We start from the raw sequence: 24335 nt of genomic DNA on the forward strand, positions 1-24335 counted from the left end.
TTGGGGGTGCTGAATCTGTCACTCCCATGCAGATGACACTTTTTAATAATAACCTCATTTGGTAATGGTGTTATCTGTGTGAATGGCTTATGAAAAGGGACAACAAAAAATATGGTGGGCTTCTCTTCTGGACTGTCCTTGTACTTGGATGTAGACAATTTTGCTGCTGTTGCATTTCATGAAGGAGTGATGGAGAGCCACGTTATTCTATGTTGTGCTATAAATCCCCAGCAGTCCCCATAAGGTGGTCTCTATTGTTTCTAAGATATATGGAGGAGCTGGTCTAAATTATTCTTGGAATTATAGGGAATATCCTCACTGCTAAATAAGAGAAGTCCAGGGAGAAAGCTCAGGTCTTAGAGCATTGGTTGTCTACACTGCTTCACTATCAACTCACTCTCAAACCTACTCTCATGGAGAGGAAAGTTGAGGTGTTTGGACCCAAGCCACACTGTGACACATGGCCTCGGAGCCAGAGAACAGCCCCAGCCAACTCTATTTAGTAGAGTAGGTGTTGCTGATGCAACTGCACCAGATTTGGCTCCCTCTGCCCTGTGCCGTCCTTCAATACTATTCTGGCAGTCTTTGCACCTTCAAATTTCCCCACAAGTCTTTATGCCACATCTCAGAGCTCGTAACATCTACCCTCCCTTTCAAACTGTAAAAACATTGCTCTGGCAGGCTGCAGCACAATCCACATTCTATTTCAGACACTTTGAACTGAACCTCCCCAAAATAATTACTATGAACCAGGGCCATGGGGCACTACAAAAGGCCCAGAGGAGACTCAAGGCCAAATGACACGTACTGTGGACCAGCCAGTGTGCTGCCAGCCCTGAGTTGTGTGTGGGGATACAGACCAGGTGGTGCAACTGGACTTTAAGGCTAGGTCGGAGCACAAACATCTGTGATTTAACAGTACAGATGATAACTCCATTGTGAATTTAGGGCAACCATGGTCTTAGAAGGCAAAAAGACTTTTGCCAGTGCAGTCACTGAAAATAGCTTGTGAGATATATATTCATCTGAACAGCTTCCCAGCTACCCTTCGTGTGATAAAATTTGTGGCTCAAAGAAATCTTCTTTTGGTAAGATGTGAGGCAACAGCCAAGGCTCAGTACAGTCAAGTATCCATAAATACTCCTGATTGATTAAGTCCTCAGTACAACAGGGTTAAAGAAGTTACAGAAGTTTAATAGTGTTATCAAATGCAAGGTAAGCCATGGCAGCCAAATGTGAGGTAATTCACGTTAGCTCAGCTTACCATGCAAAAATGTTCAACTTCTGCTTGCCTTGCACTAAGAATATGCACTGGGACAGTTACTGCATCTCAGCCAACATGTGGCAATGTGTTCAACCACCATAATTTGGTCATGTGTTTGAGACCTGGTATCCAGCTGCTCACAGACAATAGGTTGTATCACTACAAGGAAGGGACAGCAGATGTTGACAGCTCTGTGAGGAAGAAAACCCAGATTGTCTTTAAATCCAGAATGCATGGGTTTGACATTCCAGGAATATCTTGACGTTGCTGCAGATATTAGAGTAAACCTCTAGGTCCCCACACACCAAGAACAGGGATATGTTGTTATACACACAAAAAAATCCAAAGTGCTTGTGGTCTAAATCTATTTGATAGCCTGGGTGTGGCCTGTGGAGATATAAACAACTTGACTGGGTAGGAAGCGGTAAGTAGGTGCCTCAGGCAACAACTTACTGTAAAATCATGGGCACACATTGGTCCATTTTTGCTAAATGAACAAGTGACTGGAAGTTCACCCCTGAAAAAGCTATCTTGGCTTTGACTTCAGGAACTTGGATCTTTTTATACAATGTCCTTCCTGTTGGTCTGGGAGTGCCATCCTCAAGTGATGTGAAGGCCAGCAGGTCATCTCCCAGGCAGTCAGCTCTGTGAATATTCACCACCAGCCTTGTGGGGAAAGGGGTTTGCTGTCCCATTTCTGTACATGTTGGAAGGAGGTGCCTCAAATCTTGCGTCTGGGCCACCTCAGAGGAGATAGCTATCACTGTTTTATCTTCCCATACTGCTGTGTGAAGTAGATCTGCAGGTCACAGGTCAGGTAGGCCAAACAAGGCTGGCATTCCCAGGCTGGCCTTAGCTGCGAGATCCTGGCTCATCTGCCTGGGTAGCAGTGTTATGCCTTGGTCAAACAATGCAGGAGGCTTGGTAGATCTTCAGAAATTACCTGGAGTAATTTGGACCTGAGTCCAAAGTATCTCTTTCACTGCCCGCCTTGATGCTAACAAGGAGATCACAGGAGGCAACTGTGGCTTTTATAAGGAGTTCATATGTCCATTTACTTTCCACTGCTTTTCACTGCTATCAAAATCAGACTGGACTTGAAACAGCATTCAAAACGTGTCACAGTGGACTTACAAGTCCCCAAATGTTTCCTTTCACACAGCACTTTGCTCTTGGAGGCCAGGGGTGTTGCTATAATAAACATTGGTGCTAGATCTGTGTCTGCTGGGTATATTTTATAGTAGGAATGCCACAGGTATTCCTAATCTTTAAGAAATTCTGCAAATCTTACTCATTCGAAACAGATTCTAATGTTGCTTCCTCTGCAAAAATCCAGCTGCATCTTCTATTGCCCCTCTATACTGATAATCTAATTTGCCTTCAGTTTAGCAGAGCCGCAGGTTATATAATCCTGACCTTCAAAGCATGAAGAGGACAAAGAAAATAACAGGGCACAATATCTCCTTTAGCTGTTATTCCACTAGGGCCGGCCAAGCTACTGAACGGGAAATCCCTGCACAAATTAAGGAAATTCAGATATTTCTTTCATTCTAAGAGACATTCCCGATAGAGCCAGGGCTTGCTTCCAAAGGCATGGCTGCATTCCAGCATCAGAGAAACTTTAATATGCAAATATTGACCAGTGTTGAAGGAAACAGCAATAAAAAACTGTCAATGGTAACAAAAGTTGCTGATCTTGGGTTGTAACATAGAAAGACAAGTTTTGAAGGCCTTGTTTCACTGGTGAGATAGCTTTTGCAAGTACAGGGTAGCAATGAAAGGTTTATGGATTTTTTATTATTATTTTATTTTGTTTTAATTGAGGAAATTTCATTCCTGGAAACAATTACAGAAACACAAGCAAATGCACAGAATCCTGTTATTGTCCAGGACTTAATCATGCAATGATCCAAACAATGATCCAACACATAGACCAAAACTAATAAAGATCTACCTGCCAGGAACATGAGAGGAACATTACACGTTATGGACTGGCCCCAGGAATGAGAACTCTGGGTGGAAGAATACTGGAAAAAGATGGGAACTCCACCTCCAGTGAAGCTGATGGAAAAGTCAGAAGGAGGCCCAGGAACAACGGGACAGGAGCTCAGTAATGATGTACAAGTTGCAAGGTTTAAGGCAAAAGTCAGGGGTCATGCAGATGAGGGTTTAAGTTTTGCTTTGACAAGGGAGAGCCAAGAAGCCTAAATATTTGTGGTTTATGTGCAGTGGGGCTGGAGAAGAGGTAAGAATATGGCACAACCCCACAGGCTGTGTAGGTGTGAGTCAAGGCAACATCTTACTCGTAAAACAACTTCATCTGCCTCCACAGCAGTCCTCACAAGTTGGGGAGAGACATTTGAAAAAGTGATGTCTATGCAGAACCTATGTCTTATCCTTACAAACATATCAATATGAGACTGACTACTTCAGCCCGGGTCACAGACAGTGTCCTGTCCCTAGAAGCAGTCAGCAACAAATGTTTGAAAAGAATAATAATAATAATAATAATAATAAAAGGTTTAAAAAGATTTAAAGATTTAAAAGATGTTTTTAAAAGATTTAAAGATTTTAAAAACATTTAAAAAGAAAAACAAATGTTCAAAAAGAATTTTAAAAGGCAGGTCACAAATCTTTTGCTCTTCCCTCACAACTGACACTGATGTGTCCATTGATTTATTGTATTGAAGTGCAAATACATCACATCCTTGGGAATTTCTGCTGAATCTGAGAAAAGTTTGGCCCTGAGATGAGAGTCACTTTAACTGATACTCTCTTTTGTGCAGCGGGTCTTCTTCTGTTAGATACACCAGCTTTAAGGCATGTTCGTGTTAGCAGTGTATAGGTGCTTCCCAGTAGCTCGAGGATGTCCCTGTTTATTCAAAAATAACATCTCCCTTTTCCCTTCAGACTCCCCTCAACATGCATATAACAGACATCATGGAGAAGAAAGGTCGTATCTCATCTCTGAGTTGACATATGAGTGTGATGCCAAGGACAGGCATTACTCCTAATTGTTGGAATCTAGACAAAATAGCTGTCCATGTTTCCTCAATATCTTTTCTTTGATATCTGACTGTGGTGGATAAACTGCCCTCTTGGGGTGCCTTTCTCTTTCCATTGACTACAGAGACAGTGTAAATGGTTCCATACCAAATGAAAATTGATTTGTCATAACAATTAGCAAACTGGGCCAAAAATTCATGGAGGCCACGACCTTTCCATAATCTTCCTACTCCCTTCATGCACATTGGATATCATGGTTGTTTAGTGACATGTTGCTACTTTGATGTGCACACAATATTGCTTTTTGGATCTGACATCCAGAAGTAGTTTCACTGGAAAAAAAAATAATTGGGACCTTTGAGAACATCACAGCTCCTTCAAAAGCAGCCTGGTATTCATGGGGTCCAGCCAAAACTCACAAAACTTGGCACCATATTTACAGTCCTTGCCCAAAAGCCTTGTTAAGATGTGAATCAGGAGTTGGCCCCTGGTGACTCCTGGTTGAGGCTGCAATGCTGCTTTGTGCTAGCAGTTTGCTTCCTGAAGACACTGTGGTTCTGTCTGAGTCAGTGCTGGTCACTATGTCTTTACACACAGGTGAGACTCCGTGCTTGCCGCCCTGGTTACCTCCTGGTTTAGGAAAAGGGAGAAAAAACACTGAGTCTTGGCAAACACAGTGAAGATGCTTGCTGAAACATGGACCCTGATGCTGCTTTTCTGGCTTTCCTTGCTTCTCAGTGACGCATGGGGCTGCACCTTCAGAGACGGCGAGGGGACCACTAGCCTGTTGTGGTCTCAGGGAGACAGGGACCAGCGGGATATTTCATGTTACATTTGAAGATAGTCAGGCACTGAGTGAAAACCACCAGCCAACACCTTCTCCAAACAGCCTGCAACGAGAGGGCCCTAATTTTGCAAGTATGCCCCGAAGAAGGCAGGATTTAGGGGGAAAAGAGTAGAGGTACGGGAACTGCCTTTTCCTATGTACCAGGCACAAAGTGGTACAGAGAGTTTTAAGTATAAAAACAACACTAAAAAATAAAAGATTCAGAGGAATCTGGACTTGTTAAAGCCTTTTCTTTGCTGGCCCTGTCTGCCAGATCCTAAATTTTAAAATACCACTGCCTTTTTCTTGTCACTCTTAGCTTTATTTTATTTTATTTTATTTTTTAATCAATAAATATCCTTCCACTCCTCCATCTGGAGGATTCCTCCTTCATCCCACTACTGCCAAGCTGATCAGAGCCACCTATGCAATGCCATTTGATCCAGAACATATTTCAATCTTGGCCTGTTCTCAGCCTCATAAATTCCTGACATGATTCGGGAGGCGTTTCTGTTGGAAATAGCTCTCCGCTCCACTGTCGTATTTATAGAGATTGCTGCTGCCTCTGATCTGAGGCCAAACATTAGGAATAATTGCACCAGGAAGCAGGACAGAGATCGACATATTGTTTGTCTGGATTGCTTTAATTTCAAGATCATGAAAATATCCCCACTTATTGACATTGAGAGCAAAAAGAAAAGCATTGTTCAGGAATTTTCTATTTTAAATTTTCTTTTTATTGCTTTTGTTAGAGGTAAAGAGGGAATTATTACGTTTGCTGCTAAGGACAGGGAGGTGAATTTAGATGTTGGTGACTTATTAATTCAGGAATCCTGTCCCTGCAGATTAGACCAGAGGTTTCTACTTTTTTATTTTCTGCTTGTTGAAACAAAGCCAGTAAATGCACATGGCTCGGCATACGCGTACGCATGAGTATGTGTGCATGACAGGAGGGGGGGGATGGTGCAGAGCTGTAGGTGGGCCCCCAGAAAAGTCAACCACACAGCCGTGCTGTTCGGCGCTGAAATTACACATGGACAAGGTGTTAACGCGGAGGCGGGAAGGTGCTGGCAATTTGGATCTAGCCACACGTCCAGCCAGGCAATGGCCCACGCTCAAGGCGTGAAGTCCTTGGACATGTGGCTCAGAGCTGAATAGAAAAGCTGCAGGCGGTGCATGCCAGGAGCCTCCAGACACGCCGTGTCTGAATCAGGCTAGCAGTGCTTGGAAGTAAGACGTGCACACACTGGGAGCCTGATCTGAAGCCTGTTGCAGTTGATGGAAAAATTTTCTTCACTAGGCTTTGGATGGCACTCGAGGTGCAGCTAAGGTGGAGGCTAGTAAAAAGGACACAGCAGTACAGAGCTGTCATTCTGGGTTGGACTGACCCCTTCAACGTCTCCCTGTTATGAGGATCCCAGACCGTGTACAAAGCTTGAACTGTGGGACTCAGAAAACACACGCTACGCAGCAGATTGAGTGAAAAACACATCGCTCAGCTGCCTGACTGACAGGCACTGCCAAATCATCTGGGAAGCCACGGAAGCGCAGAGTGAGCTGATAAAGCGGGACCTCACTGCATCCTGCTAGAGCTGTCTTCTCCTCCCGCTGCAGAGCTTTCTGGGTAACCTTACTCTGATGCAACAGGGATTTAGCCTTGCCTCAAAATTTCACTGCTTTCAATAAAGAATACTTAAAAATTGCCTAAGTACTCCCTTTACAGTAAAGTAGGTAGAAGCTGAAATATGTCCCTGAGTAAGAATCCCAAATTGAAGCCGTTGCCTCTAGAGAGAGAAATCTGACTGCAATTTCATTTCTGGGTAATAGTTCTGGAAGAAGAGGAAGATTCTTTCTGCAAAACGTTTGTTTGACTTGGTTCATGACTACCCCTTTTGCTGGTTAACTGAGGGCTCTTTTGTGGGAGCGTAGGTATGGGGTAAGAGCTGCCCTAAGTTCAGGAGAAGGAACCAGGCCATGTTTCCAGCAAAAGCTACAATCATATTAGCTTAACATAAGGGAATAATAAAGGGGTCTACTCAGAGAAAAAATAGCAAGAGCCAACAACTGGGAGCTGAAGCCAGAAAAGTGCTGGTTATGACCAAGTGAGTCTTGTAAATCGAAGGTGGAGGTTGACAGCCTGGGGCAATCTACCAAGGAATGATTAAAGGGCTGGCCAATCTTTAGGGTTCTTCGGGAAGAGCTGCTTTAAACCAACCCATGTCACTGGGCTCAGTTCAGTTACTGGATGGCATTTTCTGGTTTGTGCTATGCAGGAGACCAAACCAGGGGGTTTGAATGGTTTCCCCCATTCTAAAAATCTCTGAATAGAGAGGTGCGAGGAAGCACTTGTGCTCTTCTTAAACTATCAAAAGGAATGGAAGTGAAGTGGTCTCAAATTCTTGTTTAGGATCTTCAGTGATATTCTTGCAGTTGCAATTCATGCCCAGCAACTAGAAAAATGATTCAGACACAGTCCTGAAAGAAATAGCATGGGTGGAACACACGGTGCTGTGTGCCCAGCTTAGCAAGGATAGAAACCACCTCCCTTGCCTAGCTCCTGGTGTGAAGGTATCTCTGGTATCCTCAGTTACACGTCCAACGGGCAGACAGCAACACCCAGCACTGACGTTGCCTCAGATGTTGAGTCTACAGTCTCCATAAAAAATGCCAGGAACTGAAGGAAGATGGAAAATAAATGTCTTTAAGATCTTGGAACAGAATGAGGGCATGACTGAAACTGGTCTTGCTGTATTCAGACTCTTCCTTTCATTCTTTCTTGAGCTCCTGCATCTTCTCAGAGGTAGGACAGGGCGGCAACGAGATTTCTGGACTAACCCAGTACAGCTTTTCCTGCAGGGGAACACTTCCACATATGTAGTAAGAAGAGCAGAATAAAGAGTGGGAAAGAGGGTGGATTCATTCTGCTTTGCATCCAGAGAGCTGAGTTACAGAAGAATTACATAGCTCAGTGCTATATAGCAAAGCTGTAGCAAAGCGGGCAATTAAACAATTACATTAAGTCTAACTACATCTCTTTTATTCCAATAGCACCTTTCCGTGGAGTTACGCACTGACCTCCCCTTCCCACAGCCATGGCTGGCAGGTTTGTTACTCTGGAGTCTTTGCTGCATTTAAATCACAATAACCTCTCTCCAGGAGAGCAAGTAACCCTGAAAAAAATTAGCAAGCTCAGCTTTGCCTTCAAACTTTTAAGCAACCCCTGATGTGCATCACTCTCTCTCAAAACCTGATGCTAGTCAAAAATATTCCTTTTATTTAAAAAATAATAATAATAGGAAAAGGGAGACCATAAAATATATGGAGAGGAAGACTGGGACAGATGCCAGAAGACCTGATGCTAATCAATTCCAAATAATGTCTAAGTTCAATGTTCCCTTCCCAGGGGACTGTACCTAAGACACAGTGCCAGAAGGATGTCAGTGCTAGAGATTCCTGAGTTTGACTGTACCACCAGGGAAAGAGAATCTGCAAATATTTAGTCTGTCAGAAAGACTCTTCCAATTAGTGAACGTTAGATCAAGGCCTGAATGATTCTGAAACATGTAAGGGTTTGGACAGAGTCACATACGGGTCATCGTTTACTTAAAACTATTAGTGTCTGACAAGCATGTGCATCTCGGGGCACTTAAACCAAAAACTGCTTAATTTACGCTAACAGTTGTGGGATGGATCCCATTTAGCACGGATTCTTGTGTCCCCAGAAAGTGGACTGAGCTTGGGCTGTTTCATTGCTTCTCATCTCCTTGAAAATTGCTTATTCATAAATAAAAAATACGCTCATTATCTGAAATAAGGGAAGGGGCCTTCGTCACAGAAGACATTGAGCAGCTGTGTTATTGCTAGCTTCAATCTGACTGTTGGTCTTAATATGGCTGTGGTTAATGCTTGCACAGCAAGGACTTCAAGTCAGGCAAGGACTTCTTTGGAAATAAAGGGAGAGGGATAGCAGAAACCCACATGAACATTCAAGTGAACCCCTCGGGGAGTCATTTCAGCAGAGGGAGCAATGATGGCATGACTCTGGATATGGGAAGGATACTGTTCTCACCCATCATTTTTCCGTGCTGGAGGTTTTTTTGTCTGTTTGTTTTGTTTTTTCTTTTAAATAAGGGCAGGAAAAACTAGCAGGTCAAGGCAAAGAACAGAGAAGAAACCAAGAACAACTGAAAGGGTGGAACTTACAGCTTAATGTTAGGTGCAGATGCTGATTTAATCCCTGCTCCAGCTCCAAAAAGAGTCAGGACACCCTTAGCAACCATTTGAACGTTATGATGACTAACCCGCCTTTCCCAGTAAGGCACCAATGCTTCCATTGCAAATCTGGGTTTCTCTCTGGAAAAGGCCAGGCTGCTTCTCTGATCAGGCGGTAACTGAGAGCATGGAGAGCATTTTCAGGTCTGCCTGAGCCTTGCTGTGCACCCAAGTCGGTCACTAGAGTCCTCATCCACCTCTCAAGCAGCTAACCTTAGGCGAGATGCATCCCTGCCCCCCTCTAGCTGATGCCTTCATTCTTTCATTTGGACGGATAGCCAGAGATGAGGGAGAACAACTCCACCCATCCTCACAGAGGTGCAAAGACTGCTCTAGAAAAAGGGCTCTGGCAAGCACTGGAGTCATGTCGCTAAGTATTTACTCGATCCCTTCTCTGCAGAGACCGAACGCTTCATGACATAAGCCCTTGCTTTTACTCCTGTTTTTCCAGTGGGGGAACAGAAATGAAGTGATTTGGCCAACAGTGGGATGCTGAGGCTGGATCTCCAAAATAGCAGATTGGCTTCACACCACCCTAGTTGCAAAATGAGAGCTCAGTGATGATGGAAACAACTTCTTTTCTTTTAGTGAAGCTCTGTCCAGACTGCAGACAAGCACAGTGAAGTATAGTGTCTGCTAAGTTTTCTTTCCAGGGACTGCTTTTCAGGCAGCTCCTTACTACACTTGTTTAAATAAAAGATTTAAAGAGGCTTATCCCTGCTATGAAATAGTTAGGCTTTTTATAGGTGCAACTAGAATAAAATCCTTCAAAGGTGACAGGAAAAAGTATTCAAATAGGACTAGATCTGACAGTATCTATCTCCAGGGTGTATAGCTTCATAGGTGGCAATCCAGTTCTTCCATTTTATATCAGCAGGGACTTTGGCCCAACTACAGACATCTTCAGGTAGCCACATCCATCTTCTTCAAGATCAAAGCTCCCTCAGGGTATTGTCTTAAACATAACAGGGGCAAGAATGGACCACAAAGGAGAAACTTCATTTCTCCCTTTAGTTGTATGGCATGTAAGTCAAAGTTGGGCATGTGTGCATTTCTCATGGACTCTTGGATCTTTTTAGCATGACCCTCTGGCTTTGGAAAGCAGAAAAAAATGTATGATGGAACCCTCCAGCTTTGTAAAAAATAGGTTTCATGGACTCTTTGTGTCCAATAATGTTTCAAAACATGGGGGTCGATTCACTTCCACAGCATATGTGTCAAAATGTTACAGCTGGTTGTTATCTGAGATAATTTGGGGAATTTTAGACAGTTACATAGGCTAGCAGGGATATTCCTGTCCATCTGGTAACCAAGGGGAAGGTCCAAAGGCACTGTAGGAAATCCATCTTTAGGCAATGGAAAATGTTTCCTAAAAATGTACTCTCTTCTATAGCATCCAACTAGACAAGGTGAACAAGCGAAGGAAGAGGGCCAAAGTACTCTGATTTGCCCAAAGTCAGCTTCTGAGAAGCAGGTAGAAACCTTAGGCTGAATTCTTGTCCCACTGAAATCAAATAGGTTTTGCAGCTATCTGCTGTAGTACTAAGGCTTCATTACTGTCTGCTGCCCTAGATCATACTTTACTTACAAAATTTAGTGAAGCAAGAAGGTAATTTTCACTAGACAAGTTTTAGATATGGTGTTGTTTGATTAGTTGAATGAGATAGATAGGTCAAAATGATGAAAAAGGAAAGGAGAGCTAGTGATGTAGGGTGCTTCAGGTTTCGTAAGTCCAAATTTTCACTTTGCACTTTGTGAAAATCAAGATATCTCAAGTGAGCATTCAAAATCAGAAGTCACAGGTTTAAAGCCCTTGTCCTCTTTTCTTTGCTAGCAGAACATGCACAGTCCTACAGAGGAGGACCTTCTGAGTGCAGTATGTATCAATCAAGCTGATCCCAGCTGTGTCAAGTAATCCCTCATGCCAAGCAATAGGGAGAATTTCCTCAAGTCTCATCACCACGCAGCATTTTGGTGTTTGCAAAAGTGAGACACTTTGAAGGGAAACTTTCTTTGGAATTTCTCAACAAGTCTAGCCCCAAATGTGTTTTATGTTTATGTTTATGTATCCTTCCCAGTCTGTGAATCTGGCAGAACGAAGGGAGAGAAACGAGCTTTTTCAGTGCCGTGGGGACTTTCAGTGATGATCACCTTCCTGATGTGCCTCATCTTCTGAGTGAACAAGGAAATAATATTTAGATACAAAAACTGCATGTGACAGGCAGACAGATAGATGTGTTCTCTGGTAAAAGAAGGAAGTTGGATAGTTGGGTCTTTTTCTTACATTAACCTCCAAAAACCTTCATTTGATTCTAGGAAAAAGGGAACGAATTTGCCCTGTCTCCTTGAACTTTAAACAATACCTAGAAATTACTCCCAGACCATATATTTTTCCTCTGTTTTTGTGCCACAGTCCTCTTAATTTACCCTCCAGCAAATCTGCAGTGCCAGATGCCAGAGTTCAAGCACAAACAGAGAGATTCAATACTCAGGTTTGATCCCTTTCTTTTACACTGCAGTCCTCCTCTGGTAAGCACACTATCGTGTTACTCTTCCCCTGTGGGGATGCTACCTTTGGTAAGTCTCCTTGGCCGTGTGTTTTTCTGAAGCAAGAAAATTTAAAACACAAATATGTAATAGTAATAAATCTCTTTCCATATTTAATATTCCAGCATGCTCCTTTTAATATCTGCGTTTATGCTATGCATAATTTACCATAGTTTAATAGTAACACCTTTTGGAGGAAGAATGACCAAATATTTATTTGTTTTGGGGAATTATGGGATGAAGTGTCTAATTCATAGAGGTTTCTCTTTCTCATCTTACTCTATAACATAGCTACTGAATTTGTAGGTAACGCAAGGCCCACAGTTGATCTACACAGTAAGAACGGAGATAAGGTCTAGCAGGTGTCTAGACTAGACCTCATCCTTTGCCCCAAAGGCCTTCAGTATTTCTCAACTCTCATGTATCTCTTGCAGGGAACCTGGGCTGACCTGTGTTTTTAGAATAGGAAAAGATCCAGAATATGTTTCTTCTGGGGGTATGTGATATTTTGCATATATTCCAGTATCTTTTACTAGCTCATGGCCTGTGTTTGTTCAGTGTCCCATTGGTCAAGTCTCAGTGGAATTATAATCTCTTACATCTGTATGCATAGCTCATGTCTGTAACGGGCAAATACATTTGTGGTTTCAAGGAAATGCACTCTTACATGCCCTTGACTCCTCAGTATATGGAGATCTCTTCCAAGTTCATATTTTGTTCTAGGGAAATAATCCAGTCCTGAAAAAGACCCCAGAAAGGTGGTCTAAAAGATCTTCAGATTATGAACAAGTTAAATTCAGTCTTTGGCTGTCTTCCTTCTCATCTCATTTTTTTCTATTCCTTTTGCTTCTGTCATGCTGGGTAAATATTTGGACAATGATGCTTGAATCAGAGCATTTTGCTGGCTTTCAGTGAAAGTATTTCTCCCCTTGAGAACGACTTGCCAGGCACTGTCTTTGCTTCCTTCAGTAAAGTCTTAGCAAATAAAACTGCTAGTCCAGCTCTGCCATTTAGTCATGGTCAGAGGGCGACATGCTGTGAGGAGATCTCTTTTCCTGGGTAAATCATGCAAAGTTGCTGCAAGTCAAACAAGGTGCCTGCTGCAATGCTTCTTTGCTTTATTGCATTTCATCTGACAGCTCATCTACCTCGCTCAAGTCTGAACACTTGTCTGCAGTGATGAAGTAGTTTGTGTGGTTTGCGATGAAAATGTCCTTTCCTAGTTTGTTCCAAAGTCTACTAGGGACGCTGTATATTTTCACTGTCTCTGTTTGTTGCTTGGCCAGCATTTCCTTGCATATATAACATCTGCTCACCAGACCTCAGACATCCTTGATCACGTTTGGCCAGTATGAGGCACCTCTAGTTTTCTGGTATATTCTTGGGAGTGCATCTGTTCCTTAAAATATGGGTGTTACGATTCAGCTGCATTTCTGTCTGATTATGTCTCATGCAACTCACTCATCTCTGTATTTCCAGCTGGTAGAGTATGCTTTTCTCTGCATGCTTTTCCATATTTTTTTTTGTGATATCTGGAGAAAGTTATGTCTATCTGCACTTTCTCTCACATAGCTTCCCCTATACTCACAGCTCTAGGTAGAGTTCCTGTGGGAGCACAAGGGTTGACAATTTACAGCTTTGGGCAAGTGGGGATGGCTGTAAAGAATTGCTCTTCTCTTTATACAGAAATAATTCACCAGAGGAACTTGACTTCCTCCCTCCTTCACTCCCCAACCCTTTTATTTTTGTGCCTTTGACCTCTTCTATCCTGTCTTCCACTTATGACCTCCACTTCCTCCAGCTACCCAGTGCCCACCTCCACCTTCTCTACTCTTCCTCCATACATCCTCTAAATTCTTAACATGTAGAGTTTTAGACTTGGATTCATTTTGCCTAAGCTTAGGTTACCTAAGGTATCGAGGTCAAGACCACCCTCAACTCACTGCAACCAGTGGAGACAACTTCAGAAGGCATCTCAGTCCACTTCTGGAAATAACTCTTTCTTTTCATAGACCATAAAGGGGATCCTCCAGGCAATGCACTCCTATGTGCTTTGATTCAGTGCTTAGCATTGCTCAGGACAAATTCAGTTATGCCGCAATGCCTGTCAGATAGCCTGGCCTGGGTGCAGTGCTGAGGGTAACTTGTTCCTCTCTCAGTCCGGTGGTGGCCTCAGCTTCTTCCCCTGCTATTTATATTTCAGAAACACATTTCTGTCCAAATTCTACATGTTGGGGAGAAATAATAAGACTGCATAGGCCAGAGAAAACACTGACAGTTGGTAACTCAAGTGAGCATTTTCATTCAGACTCCCACATCTTTCATTCCCATTACAAATTTTGTATAATTTGGCAGTGGTCTGATCTATTGTTTCTCCAGATTCTTGACCTCTGCCATGAATCTTTCATACATGACATTTTCTGTGGGCTGACAGTGATTTTGGAACACAATTAATGTTTTATTTGGGTCCTCTGGTGAGTTGTGCATGTATCCGGACGAGGGGTGAGCATGTGACAACCACTGCCTACTTCAGCTAGTAAAGCAGCAGCTTGTATTTACTTTTATTTTTTAACCATTGCAATGCCAGGACTTATGTGTGTAAAAACATTAGGCTGCCCAGCAGGGTTTGATAGGGGGCAGGACTAATTTCTAGAGGCAGTGATACAAATCCTCTCTGACTTTTGTTCCATGTTGCAATAGTCTCCACTTTGCATTTCCCAGTTTTACTTCTAGGTCTGTGGTCATAATCTCAGTAGAAAAGCAGTGACCCCAAGCTCTGATCCAGTCCTAGTTTATTCCTTATGCCTCAAACATAGCTCCATCTCACGAAACACTTCCTCCCAGCAGAGCTACCTGCATACCCAGATGTTGTCTGAGCATCAGCGTGCTGCAATGGCCTCATGAGGGAAAACACGTGCCATAATCGTGCAGAAGTGAATTTTCTTTGTCTGGCCTTCCTACATCCTGACATCACTTCTCCCTTACTCACAGCAGGACTGCAGTGGCTCCTGTGTGGTGGGGGTATGCTGAAATTGTCAGCAGCAGACCTAAGTTCTGGGTAGAAAGCCATTCTACAGATCATCTTGTAGGTGTTCAGAGGTGATGAGGAGGTGGGATTGCACCTCTTGGTCCAGTTCTTTACCAGAACAGAGAGACAGTGAGATCGAGTGGGTCAAACAGCTGGACTCAGTAGGTCTCCATTTATTGCTTGACCTGAGGCAGAGGTGAAAGCTGAGAGCAAGCAAACCTCTTCCTCCCTTTTTCATCCCCACCATGAGCATGTCTATTCTATTTAGGATCACCTTTCATTATTTGCCTGGGCAGTGTACCAGGGACCCTGGGTCTCAACTTACAATTAGTACTGTAAAACAGAGGAAATAAGAGGAACCATTACCGGAGGCCTAGGGCTATGTTCCACATCACTTTCAAAGATCTGATCTACAACTTGCATTCGTGGCTGAATCCATCTCTCCTTCTCAGCAATACTTTTCTTTATGGGATCATACTTTATTGCTTTCTTTCCAAGTGTTTCATTACAAACTGTATTAATGAACCACTAGGGGTAGCCAAATGTGTTTGGTTGCACACTGAACCTTGAGAAAGGATTATGGAGCAAATGCACTGCAAACAGCTCAGATTGCTTGCAAGTAAGGCAGGCTAACTAATCCTCCTTCCTGCCCCAACAGATGGGCTCTCAAGATAGAGACCTCCCTGAACTCAAGATCTCAGGGAGACCTGGAAGGACATCAAAAACTCCAGAGCTGAGATCTCTGTGCAACAACCTGACCCCATTCAGATTCAATGCACATCCAGCAAGATGCACAAATGATGTTTGCCACATGGCTGTCACACATCTCAGCACAACAGCCATCAGTCTCCCATCAGGGCTATAAAATACACACAGGAGAATACTGGGAATGAAAAACCTCTCCCTGAGTTGTGAGTGAAAATGCTGGGTTGAGCTGGGAGAATGAAGTGCAGAAACTACTGATGTGGCTTTCTCTTATGGCAACTTCCTTTCTTGTGAGATGGTGATTTAGGAGAAAGAAACACAGCTCTGTATAGCTGTTTGTCTTCCCTCTTCACTCTGTTGCAGCAGCTCCTCATTGTCCTAGTTGTGTACAGTTGTCAACTCCTGTAACAACAGCGTGCAGTAGGAGAACAATATTGCCATAACATTGATGGGGAAACAGCACAAATTTAATGATTATTTAATGATTTACTAAGGTCATACAGGGAGTCTGTACTTAAGGCCAAAGATGCACCAAAGTTCTCCTGCAACCCGCTTTAGTGCCATAGGTAGGCTTTTTTCTCCTCCATTTTACTGCAGGAACAGAAATAAACACAGTGAAATAAAAATGTGGCACAAGCAAGCATGCCCCTGTTCTCCTGGAAAACCAGACCCAAGGCAAAGAGCTGCAATGCTGTGGATCTCTGTGAACTTGTATCTGCTTGCTATTAGGTTGGAGCTGGCCTGCAAGATGTCTTCACCTGGCCTCATGTTAGGTTTCAGATTTTGTGCAAATCACACGATGAGCTACTTCAGCATAAGTTTGACCAATGTAGTTCAGAATCAGAAGCTTTCCTGTGATTTACCCACATGGGTAAAACTCATTCTCCCTATTCCTCTTAGAAACCAAGAGCTAATCTCCATTACACCTTTGTCACTCCTCTCTTTTTTTAAGTAAGCTTACAGGAACCCACATTGCAGACTGGGAGGATAAAAGAAGTGAATCTACTCTTTTTTCCTGGGATCTGGAAAGTTATTGGAAAGTTATGAAGGAATAAGTCTAAAACTAAACAATATTCATCCAAGGATTTTGAAGAAAGTAGCTACCAAAACCATGCAGTTCCCCAGAAGAACCAGTCTCCAAACCAGCAGATTGATTGGTAGCAAATGCTGTGTCTGTTTACTTAAGATATTTCACAAATACAATCAGTCTTTGAGAAGAAATATCTAATATAACTAATATAAGATCAAAATAAGCAAACTGGCATTACTTCTATTCAGAAGCCACCCCAGGTCCAGTAGAGTTCTTTGAGCATGTCATCAAAAAAGGGGGAGGGGGTGACTGATAACAAAGTAATATAATTTAATTACATTTTGAAGAAGTTCAACATTAGAGATGGTTATGGAAATTATATGGTTATGACAGGAGAGTAAAGGAATAGGCCTACAAAACAGGCAGAAAGCTAGAAATAGGGAGGGATGATACATTTTCAACCTGTCAACAAGGTTCCTTGGGATGAGTATTGAGTGATATACGATCTGAAAAAGCATGAAATGACAAACTGTAAATGGCAGATAATTGCCAGGTACTTATGGGAGTCATCTAGAGGAGAATGCAAAGACCTCTACAAGAAGTTGCTAGAGGTCTCTTTATGGTCACTGTGGACATGCTACCCGGATATACCCTGAAATTGTTAAAGAAATTTGCTTTTTTAAAATGCACATTTTCCAGATTCTACAAGTGCCCAGAGAACTGTCTGTGTTAACTACTCAAAAAACATATCTTGGAACTCAAATCAGGAGAGTCTGCAATATAAAAATTTTCATATAGCCTCTGATTTTTCAGCCTTTACTGTTGATGTTCTGAAGCTTTTCCTAGCAGCCACGAGGACAATTAGCTTTGGAATAGTATGACTTGACATTCTGTCAGAATTACATGTCTCTGAGAGAGACGCAACTTAATTACTCTAGGAGTCATTATTAAACATGACAATAGTTGTGCCCCTGGGTTGTTCTGAAGGCACAATATACTGCGCATTCCAACTCTGAATGTAAGGCCACTCACAGAACATGTTTTAGACTTGGACGTATGTGTTTCCTACAGAAACACATGCTGCTGATCAACACAATAAGGGAACAACACCCCCTTGGTTTAGTTGACCCGCGGTAACAAGAACAGTACAACTGGCATTTCTGAATACTCGTTATTTACCTCTTGACATGACGCCTTTCTCTATTTTCAGCCTCTGAATATATGAGACATAGTTTGGATCCAGGTCTAAATCCAAACCCATCCAAGGTGTGCGAGAGTTCAGATTTCAGCCTATCTTGAACATGAACCCTTTTTAATAAAACAGGAATCTCCAGATGCACCCAAACAGCTGAAAACCATCAATAAGGATAGTGCCATTTCAGCTCTGTCAGAGGAACCGCTATAGTCCCCTTTCCAATTATTTCCCACCTCCCCAGTCTCTATCTTGCCATCTGTTATTCCATGTAACTAGATCACTTCTCTGTAGCTTGTTCATGCCCTTCACCTGATAAAGTCCATTCCTTCTTTCCAATAAAGGTAGAAACACAGAGTATGTTCTGTGTGCACTAATCCTATTTCTAATCCATCCCATGCTGGGGGCCTCATGCAACCCACACTATCAATCTGGCAGTCTCTGATGATGGAGCACACATGGGAACCTTAGATAATGGATTACAGTAGAGGACATGTATTTTTAAATGTGTTTAAGATGTCTGGCAGGTTTTTAAGAAGAGAAAGAAAAAAGGGGGGGGGGGAAGCAATTTAAGGGGAGAAAAACAGACTCCAAAACAGTGAATGCCTCACGGAAGGGGAGGAGGAAAGTCCTCAGTCATGCTGCATTGCTTCACCCATCCCAGGACAGGAGGCATATGAGAAAAGTATCCTTAAAGCAGAATTCCCATAGCTGAGGGCAAGGAAGCAAACAGGTAATATGCTAAACACTGCACATGGTTTAAATTATCATTGGTAATAAAACAATTCATCATCAGCCTCTATGCTGAAGATTGAGATGACTATTGCTCCTGAGGATTGACTGACTGAAAGAATGAATCATTTGCTTCTCTCTTGCTCTCTTATTTTCTGTGACCTCCATGGCCCTGGCTCAAGGTCTTATTGTAGAATGACAGGTCACCTGCTCTGAGCTCAGTATCCAAAAATTATAGCCTAGGATTCAAAGGTAATTGTCATCACTGGTGCATCCCTGCTCACTGAGAAAGGGCCTCCTCTGGCATGAGGACTGAATTATCTCTCTGCCTCAAAGAATTTAATCACTCAGAGTCAGAGCTGAAAGAGGGATGGAAATGCCCCATGTGTGACCCCTCAGGGCTGTGGTGATGGGAAGTCCCAGCCAGACCCCAGAAGATTGGTACATTTCCCCCACACACACTTTAGCCCATTGATTTTCTGCCTTTTGTGTTGCCCCCACCTCTCCTGCACTGGGTGCCTCATGCGGCCACCCACAACATCAGGGGTTCACTGCCCGTCATGGAGCATCTAAGAAGTCATGTGAGTTTCTCTCTTGTCTCCCTCTGGATACGCGTACAGCCATTTTCTGTTCATCTCTGCATTGTTTCCGAGAAGCTCAGAAGACAGGACAGGGTCTGTGATGTCCTCTGCTTAAGATCTCATTAAACAACCAGTAATTTAAACCAGCACCCTTAGAAGTGGCTAGGCAAATTTTTCCTTATTGTCCCCTCAAACCAACGGATTTTGGTCCAGCTGGCTAAAAGGCACTGGGTACCTTTCCCTACTAAAATTAGCAAGGCAGATTTCTCATTTGCAGGGGACAGGCAAATGATTCTGGGCAATGTTGTCCAGAACTGAAATGCATTCCTCCAGATTAACACCAAGAATAGAAGCCAGCCATTTCTGGTAAACCAGTCATTCTTCCTACAGGCACAGCATACACGAGCCAGGATCATAGCCTGCTCTGACAGAGCCAAAACACAGCTATCTTCTGGGTCTGTGACCCAATTGCCCTTCCTGGAAACACAGCCGAGCCGTTCCTCCCTACCCAGCGTCCAGCTCCTCACCTCTCCGACATTCCTTCCACCACTTCTCTTCCAAGCAAAATCTTCACCACTAATAAATTTTCAAATTCACTTCTTATTTCGAGCTCAGCGAACCTGAAGAGAAATCCCTCTGATGTAACGTACAGCGTATGAGCGGCTCTCCTCAGTTGTCAACCCAATGTCAGGCCAGGATCGTTGCTGTAAATCCAACGCGTATGCTCTGCTGAGGCTGAAGAGGCAATAGGATACTTCCCCTGATATTTGGCCCAGCTGGTTGTGAAAACTGCTACAGGTCCTTGCTTGATGCCTTGCTTTCTGTCGGTGTCATCGAGTTGTGTGAATAATAGCAATAACAGGTTGCTCTCCCAGACACATTCTTTCTGCGGTAGCAGTGCTCTTTGGGGTCCACTTACCTTCTTGTTCACAAAAGAAGGACACATCCTGAGGCACATCACAGAAAGAAAGGTTAAAAATATGGTGTTTTATTGCACCATGTGCCATTTTTGGTACATTGTAGAGGTAATATTGGGTGGAACTGGCTAGAAATGGGTTAAGTTCTGTAGGTATCAATGACCTTGAGATATTTTTATGCAAACTGAAGTTTTATATTGCAGGATATTTTATTGCAGATGAAGACACTGTATAGCAGAACTGCTACTCTTCATGCAGCTCTTTTCAGATAGCTTCGTTTTGTTCTTATTTGCATCAGTTTTACACCACCACATCTTTTCCAGGCCCACCTACAACCTAGACCAGGAATAATCACAGTCAGTCGCTCACAGTCCTTTCAAGGTCAACGTTGTGCTGATTTCCCTCAGCTGAACATTTGACCTAGGGCCATCTCAGAGGTATAATTCTGGGATTCATGGGGTTGGGAAAAGGCTGATTATCTTTTAGGAGATTACTGCAACGTATGACTTGGACAAAACGGCAACAGGATCAGACTCACAGCAATGCATGAACTTTTGCAGGACTATTGCTGCCACGTTCGGTCTGGGTGAGCTTGTGCTTGCCTGGAAAAGAGTGCGCATAGACAGCAAACACCAGTAATGTCAGTTTGTCAACAGAAGGACAAAATCTCCACCTTGAAATGTTGTATTAACAGACCCAGGCTCTGGCTTCAAGTGGACATGAGAGCACACGGTCCACATCACGTTGCTGGAGAAAGGGAAGGATGGAGGGAGCAAAGAGTCCACAGCAATCTCCTGCATCAGCACTGAACTGCTATATCCATATCAGTTTGGAGATCTGTTCTGTGCTTATCGCTTCAATGCTGGAGCAGACAGGGAAATTGAAAATAAGACGCCATAAAGACACCCAGAGGTACAAGGTGACGGCTGGTCTCTGCCCAGCTCATTAGCTCTGTTATAAAACCACACTGTTCTGCCGGAGTTAGCGATGCCCGGATTTACAGATGTCGATGTACAGCTCCTGTTTCAGTGCTTAATTTACTATTGAAACGAGTGAGAAATTGGGTGCCTATACAACAGTTATACACAGAAATACCTCTGTGAATTTGGCCATGTACATCTGGCCAATAAATATCTGAAATGTCCCATCCCCTGTTGAGCGTCTGCTTGCATTTAGGCTCTCTAAGCTCTCAGTAATGCTACTGTCTGCATCAGCAGGGCCTGGGTATCGGGGCAAGAAGTATGGTCCATAAATCAGCTGCTTAACTAGATACAGAGAGATTATCTGGCCCTTCTTTATGATTTGTGGATTTGTTATTATTTAACATACATTTTTAATCCTGTCACAAAGTCCACATGCCACAGCAAGGTTTGCAGTAAATTTTATCTAGCAAGTGAAAAAATAAGCAGAGGGATAGCTCATTTTCCTTCCATAGCTATGATTTCCCGCTGCTTTGCTTTATGCTCATTCTGTTCGCTCTGATGTCAGGAGTGTGGATAGAGTCCCTAGGAAGGGTTGTATGGACATCAAGAAAGTCTAATAGAGTTTCAATAAGGATTTTTTTTTCTTGAATAATTATGACTGAAGCAATGGCCTCAGCTTCGAGCAAGGACTGCTGTGGTACTAGAAGCAATATCTTCTGGAGCAGCTACAAAGCCAATGTCTTGCTCTTTGAGGTTCTTACAGAGCCTGTGCCCACTTTGCTGACTTTCAGTCTTGGTAAACCTCCAGTTCTGATAGATGCTGGGATGAGAATAAATATTCTGACATAGCTACAGCAGGTCAAGATGTTCCCACCCCTCAGCTTTCTTTCCCCCTTTTTCTCCTGACTGTGTGTTCCCTTAATCCATGTTGGTGCAAAGTCAAACCTCTCTAGTCTTGCCTTAAGCATGTAGGAGTCATTTTCTATTTTCTCCATGGGGCTGTCATAGCTGTAGGCTTGCAGCAATTTCAATCTAAAATTGCTCCACTGACTGTAGTGTGTTAACTCTGGATTTATACCAATGCCCTTGCTGAGGCTACTCCTAAGCTGGAGAACTCAAGAGATTCACTTCCGAGAGTCAGAAATCAGGGCTGTGCTCAAGACTTACTCTGTTGACATATTGAAGTGAGTCCCCGTGCACTCCCTTCTCTCTCCCACATTCTCATCACTCGTTCTCATCCCCATGGAAAGGGATGCATGGACCCAGCAGGAGCTCAGGTAACCTATTGCCCTACTTGGGCGGGTTGGGTACGAAAAGCCTAGCACATCCTGCAGCCTCCATGCTGTGGCTTGTTCAGTGAGATCTCGAGAAATATATTACTTTCCTTTTCGATACCCAGCTCACCAACACCTTCGAAACACGAGTCTTGAAAAACCAGAGTTTTAAGCTTAAATTTTCCTTAAGCCACTTGGGCTCCTGTGTCGCCCTTCAGCTGAATTCCTGAGTTTTAATTATTCTCCTGTTTCCCTCCCTTTGTAACATGTGTGTTTTGCCAGAGGGTAAAGCACTAGTAGATTATCACCAGATGATATTACCTTTCAACCTTTTCTTCTCAGGTTTTAGGAAAACAGCTCCGCTCCCATGGCCAGCCATGACTTTTTTCAACCTGTATGAGATACTGCTGCCAATCTGCCACCGGGACACAAACATATCAGATGTTGTTGTGATCGGAGACATTCTGTCCCAAACCCCCTTTTTCCTTGCTAGTATGATTATATTAGAAACTAGTGAAATTTATGGGTTGGAGTCTGGCAGGTCAGCCATCTCCCAACTTTAACCTTCTCATCTCTGATACTAGCTTTCTCCATTAAAAAATCAGGGTACATTTGCATGAGTAAACCATTCATCACCTTGTAAGATGGTAGTGCTTCTCTCAGATTCAGTGGCAAAAGTCCCACTGGCTATGACATTCTCACTGCTCCAATGCAGAAGTCTGTTTCGGGAGAAAGCAAGATTTCTGCTAAAAAACTGGGATCATAACACCTCTTATTATCTTTAGTCTCCTGAACTTCTGTGCTGTGTTTTTAAGTTTGTGTCCCAGCTCATTGCTTTGTAGGGATGCTCATTCCTGTTCTAGCTTCATTTCTGATGCACCAAATATCTACTTGTCAGGCCTGGAGGTGGATTTCTTCATTTTCTTACCACTACCACTTGGCCTTCTTTTCTCCACCTCCTCAGTGAATCTGCCTTCTTAGGAAGGAGTTTTTATTGTTGGGATGAGAAGGTAAGGTTTCTATCAATGTGACAGTATTGCATTTTGTTAACTAAGGGGTCAGAGCTTCAATACAGGCATATGTAGCCTTCACTGTACCATAAACCATTATTCTACAAGGGCAAACACCTACCACCTGAGGTAACAGAGAGTTTCTCTTTCCACTCATCAGTGAGAGAAGGTCTCCTGATCAGCAGCCCATCAGGAGACTCATAGATCCAAGGAACAAGATAATGAAAAACAGAATGGTAGATCCTTTAAGACTGCCCAGCTTTGGCCTAAACCTTAGGTTCGCTGGTAGAAAGATGCAGAGGACACATTCACACCAGTTTTTTGGGCTGTCCCTCATGCTCCACCATCCAGACTAGTCTTGGGCCCTGAGGATTTCCAAAATGACTTACATACTTCGCTTGTGATGCTTTTTTAGGAAGAGCTGTTGGCATTTTAAAGAAAAAAAAAAAAGCTCCATGGAGTTCAGAGTGGTTTGGAAAGTTACTTCAAGTAACATCAGAGAAAGGGGCAGAACTTGGAAACTCCAAAAGCCCTCTGTCTCTCTGGGAAAAATATTCATAAAGAGCCGTTCAGAAACTGGGTTTGTATTTCCATTGGAGGTGAGCCTGAACTGACCATCGTACCCCATCTCCCGCAGGTTCTCTGGTTCCGATAGTAATAACGAAACTGAAAATGCAGTCACCACATACTTTCTGTTCGCCAAGAGCATCACATCACAGCAACTGCAGGCCTAGGTTTATGAGATTGCAGGATGCAGGAGGGCCAAGTGTGATGGCCCCCATTTTCACCAGCTGATATGTCTAAAATCCCGCGATGCCACATCTCCCAAACTGATAGACATGCATGCCACTGCCTTTCCACTCTCTTTCCCCAGCCCTGCCAGTCTACAGATTCCTTTCTAGATATGAAAGCTATTCTTCCTTTTGGCGGACTGCTATATTTTTCTTTTATAAACCCAGTGACCAAGTATCTTCCTTCCTGCAACTTTGACTTCAATAACCCTGCTCTTTCTTGCAGTCATTTAGCCA

The sequence above is a fragment of the Rhea pennata genome, chromosome 1, assembly GCF_028389875.1.
Source record: "Rhea pennata isolate bPtePen1 chromosome 1, bPtePen1.pri, whole genome shotgun sequence".
Classification (NCBI taxonomy): domain Eukaryota; kingdom Metazoa; phylum Chordata; class Aves; order Rheiformes; family Rheidae; genus Rhea; species Rhea pennata.